Source organism: Oncorhynchus mykiss, chromosome 30 (genome assembly GCF_013265735.2).
Source record: "Oncorhynchus mykiss isolate Arlee chromosome 30, USDA_OmykA_1.1, whole genome shotgun sequence".
Classification (NCBI taxonomy): domain Eukaryota; kingdom Metazoa; phylum Chordata; class Actinopteri; order Salmoniformes; family Salmonidae; genus Oncorhynchus; species Oncorhynchus mykiss.
The window spans coordinates 38,113,864-38,121,298 of record NC_050570.1 but is presented as its reverse complement, the minus strand read 5'-3'; the positions used below and the strand labels follow the sequence as shown (position 1 = coordinate 38,121,298).

Here is a 7,435-nt window from a genome sequence, read left to right as displayed (position 1 = left end):
GGGCAAAATTATATTAATACGTTGTATTTTTATTAGACAAATTTCAACTTAATTGTGATTTGTTAATAATGTTATGTTGTATTGAACATGTTTTTTATTATAATAGTGCTTTTAATGCGTATTGCAAGTGTTATTATTTGGTGCGGGATAGTTCCGGTGACGGTATTGGCTCACGCCACTCCCTTCTCCAAATAGAGTATAGCGTTCGTTGTGGCGCCTTTCAGTAACCTTCATATCGGGTATAGGGGAGACACACCGGACTTGAATGCTAAGGAACTGTAGCTGCCTTCCAACAATGTTATAAGCGTTCTTTTTTTATACAGTCTATAACAAAGTAACGTATTATCTCTCATGTGTATTTGTGATAGATCGAGGCAAACTATTGGCTACTTACAAAGATTCAAACTTCGGTATTTGTACCCTAGTGATTCGCGGACCGGATAACTATCGGTTACTGTGCGGGACAGTGGCGATTCAGAGAGGAACCAAGATATCAAGTAAGGAAAACTATTAATTATTTTTCACTTTGACATTTTTTTGTGAGATAAAGCCTAGACTACTATCCGCTACTCTCTAGATCACCACAACATTCTATGCATTTTTGTGGTCCAGGTGTGAGAACGCAAGCGGATCCTCATCTTGATCTCTCTTGAAGTCTCTCAACTGGGAAGAAAGGCTACTGCAGATTTGTTTCTGCTTATCTATAAAGTGTTTAAACATTTTGTTTGAGTCTTCTCATTTATCCAGGCTGTTTGCCTATAGCCTATATATGCATAGGCCTACATGTATTTCTGGTTAAAGATTGCAAGTTAAACAAACTCTTATAGCCATTTGCAATTTCAAGTTTGAAGTTTTATTAGTCGTATGTACGGGATACACATGGTATACTCGTCCACGAATTGTCTACTTGCAGGTTCATTCTTGACAATGCAACAATAATAAGAAACAATAAAATATAAACAAAGTAAATATCTCAGTAGAATAAACATTTTAGCATAAGTATAATACAGGAATGCACAATTTATAGTCTTATATTCAAATCAAATGTATTGGTCATATGAGATGGGTGATGCAATATGTAAACACAATTTAAAAGTGACTAACATAGAATATTGTGGAGTTCAGTTTATACATATGAGATGAGTAATGCTAGATACGGAAACTTGATTAAAGTGGCTAGTGATCCATTTCTAAAAGTGGCCGGCCAGTGATTCCTAATCTATGTCTATAGGCAGCCGCCTCTGATGTGCTGGAGATGGCTGTTTAGCAGTCTGATGGCCTTGAGATAGAAGCTGTTTTTCAGTCTCTCGGTCCCAGCTTTGATGCACCTGTACTGACCTCGCCTTCTGGATGATAGCGGGGTGAACAGGCCGTGGCTCTGGTGGTTGGTGTCCTTGATGATCTTTTTGGCTTTCCTATGGCATTGGGTGCTGTAGGTGTCCAGGAGGGCAGGAATTTTGTCCCCGGTAATGCGTTGGGCAGACCGCACCACCCACTGGAGCGCTTTGCGCCTTCTTCACCACACTGTCTATGTGGGTGGACCATTTCAGTTTGGAAGTGATATGTACGCCGAGGAACTTGAAGCTTTCCACCTTCTCCACTGCGGTCTCGTTGATGTGGATGGGGGAGGGGGTGCTCCCTCTGCTGTTTCCTGTAGTCCACTATCATCTCCTTAGTTTTGTTGACGTTGAGTGAGAGGTTGTTTTCCTGGCACCACACTCCTAGAGCCCCCACCTCCTCCCTGTAGGCTATATCATCGTTGTTGGTAATCAAGCCTACTACTGTTGTGTCACCCTCTCATATTTAGAGGAAGGGGGGATTGGGGAGCATGTGTTTAAAGTGTGCAGTATTTATCGATCATAACAAGAGACTGGTAGCAGCAGTTGTGATGTGTGTGTGTGTGTGTGTGTGTGTGTGTGTGTGCGTGTGTGTCAGTGGCAGTCGTTGCCGATGACTCTCATTTATATTCCATTCACCCAGCTCAATGTAACATCGATAGGTTTAGGCTACTACATGATACTCATCATGAGGTTGCTACAACCTAGCCAATGAATGAAAGTTTACAACGTAGATGCACATCTAACTGATTTAGGGTGTAATCATTAGTCCAAAAGTTGAAAAGGAGACTTTCCATTGGACAAAGTCATAGCAGCCACATAAAAAAACAGCATGATCACGCCCTCTCCTCTCACTTTTTCTCTTCGCTTGTGGACTTCAGTGCACGACACATCAGCTGTCTGTGACCAGACTGTAAAACCTTTCTCAGCCATGTCATGACCGCTAACCGCTACACATAGCCTACATCGTTGTCACCATATTAACGTCATAGTCAACATAGCTACTTGAACTAATGTGTTAACATGCTACAATCATGCATTACAGTGTACGGTCAGAAATCAGTTTAGCAGTTGCACTGGTGGCCCCGGTGACAATAAATTAATAAAACCAAAAGCTTACCTTGACTTGGAAGAGTTCCAGTGTTGGATAGCCAGCTAGCTAATATAGCATCCATCTCTGTTTTATCCAGGTGTTTGAGTAGGCTAAACTAGATAGCTGCATCTGCTAGCTAAGTGAAAGTGAAAGTAAAAACAAATACAACCAAATATATCTCTCTCTCTCTTGCTTTTCCTTAATTTTGGAAGAAAGTTAGTTTTGATAAAAAATGGTGTAATAGTGAAACGTTAAAGTTAACCTTTTTAGATAAAACTATACTAAATATATTCACGTCACCAAATAATTGATTAAAACACACTGTTTTGCAATGAAGGTCAACAGTAGCCTCAACAGCACTCCCTGGATATCATCATGATGTAGCCTGAGGACAGCTATTTTCCGACCTCCTTTGGATACATTGACTTCAATACAAAACCTAGGAGGCTTGTGGTTCCTACCCCCTTCCATAGACATATACAGTAATTATGACAACTTCCGGAGGACATCCTCCAACCTATCAGAGCTCTTGCAGCATGAACTGACATGCTTATTGTCATCTGGGCCTGTGGTGTAACTGCTAAACTGCTTGCTAACTGTACACTGTACTGCATGATGATTGGTTTACTAACGCGTTAGTTCTAGTAGCTATGTTGACTTGACGTTAGCTAATATGGTGACAAAGATGTAGGCTTGTGTAATGGTTATGATATGAAGGTTTGGCTTGTACATTTTTTCCCCGCCTGGTCACAGACTGCTGATGTGTTGTGCACTGAAGTCCACAAGCGAAGGGAAAAGGTGAGAGGAGGAGAGAGCATAGATGCGAGAAGGCATTATCCAAGCTTACAGGGATCATGCTGTTTGTATGTGGCTGCTATGAAAGTAAGGTTGTGCAGACATGGCGATACTCGTATTCATAATCGTATCCGTAAATTGACAGTTGATAGGCGGATCGGATGATCGTCGTGATCGGAAAGAATAGAAGCGCTTTAATGTGTACCTAATGTGCATTTTTTTTGCAGATTTGGAGCACATTAAAGCGCTTCTGTTTTTTCCGCACACACATAGCAGTGTGCAGAAGGGTGTGTGTGTTTGTCTGTGTCCTGTTCCTTCTGTCGATTCGGTTGAAATACCTTCCTTAAACGGAAGCAAACAGAACAAAATGGGTATAAACATAACTGAATTGGTCCAACATGAAGTCTGGTTTGCAACTGTTGGACTAATGATTACAACCTAGATGAGCCACAGTAGATGCAGGCAAGATTGTGCGAGGCGGTATTGAATATGTCACTGCCTGTCACCTTGATTACTCAAATTTCTCTCCACGCACCTACGTTGTAAAATGTTATTCATAGGTTAGGTTGTAGAAACCTCATGATGGACGTAGAGAAAATTAGAGTATCATGTAGTAGCCTAAACCTATTGATATTACATTGAACTGTCTGAATAACCATAACATTTTTTTGCTGAATATTACAACCCATGTTGTGATAGTTGCGTTGTTTGCTCTATAACCTGCTAGTTCATATGCCTTGCTACTGTGATATATAGGCTTTAGGCTGAGACAAGTAAGACACATAGGCAGAATAAATTCAACCACACCTGTGTTTCATCACAAAACCGGAAAGCAACATCTGTCCGGTGAAGTCCACAAAACATATTGTACGTAACAAACAGTTACATGACCTACAGCATGGTCAAGCAAGTTCATCTTTCCGACATTTTCAGACTACTAATTAACTATTGATTTAGAACCATGGAGAGTTAGGCTGCCGCAAGTCGCAAAGAAAACGGGAGCTGCCTCCAATATTCCAGCACCATTTCAAATTTAACATTTCAACATCATCAACTCACCTCTGCTTAGTCTAATACAGTGACAACTAAAAGATACCAAACAGAATTGAGTCCAATCAACATAAGCTAAATATGATGAATATGTCCATGGTACTGATTTCTGTGTGTGTGTGTGTGTGTGTGTGTGCTTGCAAGTAGAAAAAACATGTTGACTCAACCTACTTGTAGAGAAGCCAATGCCGTCCTCTCTTTCATGTTGCCAAAACGGTCTATGACTCTGTCATACAGTCCACGCTTTTATTTTTTGTTGTCCTAGGCTACCTGGCTAAAATGCTTGCTCGCTAGCCCAACTTCCTTTCATGGGCAACGATGAGCCAGGTAGTTAACATTCATCTACTACATCTGGCCACATATTGAACTTCCATCCTCTCAGGCAAGAATCGCTGTCAAAATTGGCAGTATAATCATTGGCCAGCACGGAGTAAAACCAAGTAAAGTTCAAATCCCTATCTCCATCCATTGCTAATTTAGGAAAGGGGCCATTGTAGCTAGGCACTGCATCTCAGTGCTAGAGGTGTCACTACAGACCCTGGTTCGAAAATGATGAAACACAGAGAGACGAAAGATACATTATTTAATGTTTTGGCATCCATGAATACACGCCACTGAGGTACATGGAATCAGTGGTCAGTTCCTCCATGCGTAAAGAATGTCTTGGAAGTCCCTTGAGAGGAGGGAACTGCTTCAGTTGAGAAATCAACCAGGATTTCCTCCCGGTGATGCAAGCCCCAGAACACAGAGTTTGGAACTGGTTCAACCCCTTGACTAATTGGGAAGTGGCAAAATTCCAGAGAGTTTTACTTGTGAGAAACCAAGATTACACTGTGACTCACTGGCTTGGCGGAGTACGTTATTAAGCTATACTCCCAGGGGCTTGCAATCGAGAGGCTGAGATTTGTGTGACAAAAAACAGGCTTCACACCTTTATAGGTTAATCTACACTGACATTCTGGCTCTGGATGAAATTCAATCAGCCACCAAAGTTAGATTTGAGAGATTTGATTTGGCCAGTGGTCTATGCGTAAATATGCATGAGGTGCCTATTCCAATGTGGGCCACATTTGTTGGACAAATCTACATTAACATTCATTACTTTTCTGGTAATTTGATTATTTGTGATAGGCCTACTGTCATATCTTGTTATTGTCACTTGCAGAGTACAACTTGTTTTGATATGTGATCTAATGAAAATGAGGCATGAGGCTTGTGTGTACCAGCACTGGTTGTCATTGAAAGGATTCACTTTTGTTTTTAATGTAGAGCCTGATCGTGCCCAGTGCTTCCTTCTCATCATTATGCTGATAGTCGTTTGATATAACACACGCACGCACACACACACACACACACACACACACACACGTTGTTATATCTCACTGAATAACACCTAGGCCTGATTGTTATCGTTCAGTAACACAAGTCATTCCTATGGATGGTTTAGGATTAGGCCACTCAGCTCTCATCTGCAGGTGGTCACTTGGTAGAACTGGGCAGCTGTCCATCGTACTGTATTGTAACCTGGGATGTTATTGTTTTGATCCAGAGAACCCATGAATGAATGGATGCAGTCATTAATCTGTGTTCATGTTTGGAGTCATTTTCATGAATTAATTTTCATGAACTTGCATGCTAAGGGTAGGAGGCTATTGATGTTTGGTATGGGAATCAGGTTCCTAGACCAGGTGAAAACACCTTCTCAATTACTAAGTGGGTAGAATAGGCCTAGCTCTGTGATCACCTTAGCTTCAGAAAAGACCAAGTAAACCACACACAACAATCCATTTACATTTACTGTTTGGATGTGCTTGTTGAGGTAGTCTGATGATGGGCTCATCATATGCTGCGCATGAGCCCTGGGACTGTAAAAAGCGTGCCATTTCCCCTACATACAAATTCACACAGACAAAGGTCAGACAAAATGTGTAGCCTATCTCACACTACATACTGAAAACATGCTGCTGAATGTTTTACAGCATTTGTTGCCACTAACATCTAATTGATTAGGCTGTATGTCGCATTGGTCCCGAAAACACTGCAAACAGTTTGCGAATGCTATGACAGAGATTCATGTCCATTGTCAAAGCAGACCACGATTTGGCTACATGTTCTTGTCTCAGCCATATCCCCTGTAGCTCAGCTCATTACAGTAATGTCTTTGTTTATATTTTCCCTGGCTCTTCTCAGTTTTATTAATCTTGAGTTATCATTCCAGAATGATTTGAGTCATCCATGGGCAGTCTAATTAACTAAACTGGCTAGTTTGCCTGTCTGTAAAGAGAAGGGAGGGCTGTACGTTGATCCTGCTGCTCTGATTGGATAGATTGAAGTTGTATTTCTCTGTCCACTCCGGGGGGTTGTAAAGGTGTGCATGCGCGCTGGGGACCACTGGTAATAGTTTGGGAATGAGCATATAAATGATCGCCGCAGCGACAGGGGAGCTTACTTTTGGGAAGAGTTTGAGGTTCCTCATAGGAGGAAGAGGAGGATCATCCTCCTCAATGAATTTCTGAGAAATAAAAATAGTGAAACATTAAAAAGTTACCCTTTTTAGAAAAAATATACTAAATGTGTTCACATGTCACCAAATAATTGATTAAAACACTGTTTTGCAATGAAGGTCTACCGTAGCCTCAACAGCGCTCTGTAAGGTAGCATTGTATAGCCGGAGGACAGCTAGTTTCCGACCTCCTTTGGATACATTGACTTCAATACAAAACCTAGGAGGCTTGTGGTTCTCACCCCCTTCCATAGACATATACAGTAATTATGACAACTTCCGGAGGACATCCTCCAACCTATCAGAGCTCTTGCAGCATGAACTGACATGCTTATTGTCAACTGGGCCTGTGGTGTAACTGCTAAACTGCTTGCTAACTGTACACTGTACTGCATGATGATTGGTTTACTAACGCGTTAGTTCTAGTAGCTATGTTGACTTGACGTTAGCTAATATGGTGACAAAGATGTAGGCTTGTGTAATGGTTATGATATGAAGGTTTGGCTTGTAAATTTTTTCCCCGCCTGGTCACAGACTGCTGATGTGTTGTGCACTGAAGTCCACAAGCGAAGGGAAAGGTGAGAGGAGGAGAGAGCATAGATGCGAGAAGGCATTATCCAAGCTTACAGGGATCATGCTGTTTGTATGTGGCTGCTA

At 41.5% G+C, this 7,435-nt stretch overlaps 1 protein-coding gene across 2 annotated transcripts in view; it reads left to right on the top strand.

Annotated features, from left to right (window-relative positions):
• The first annotated feature begins 220 nt into the window (after positions 1–220).
• The window catches only part of LOC110521795 (leptin receptor), a 75,548-nt gene continuing 68,333 nt past the window's right edge, over positions 221–7,435 (top strand). For both annotated transcript variants that reach the window (XM_021599667.2, XM_021599666.2), the window contains exon 1: positions 221–497. The gene's annotated coding sequence lies outside the window, so the exon portion shown is untranslated. The remainder of the gene's footprint in view (positions 498–7,435) is intronic.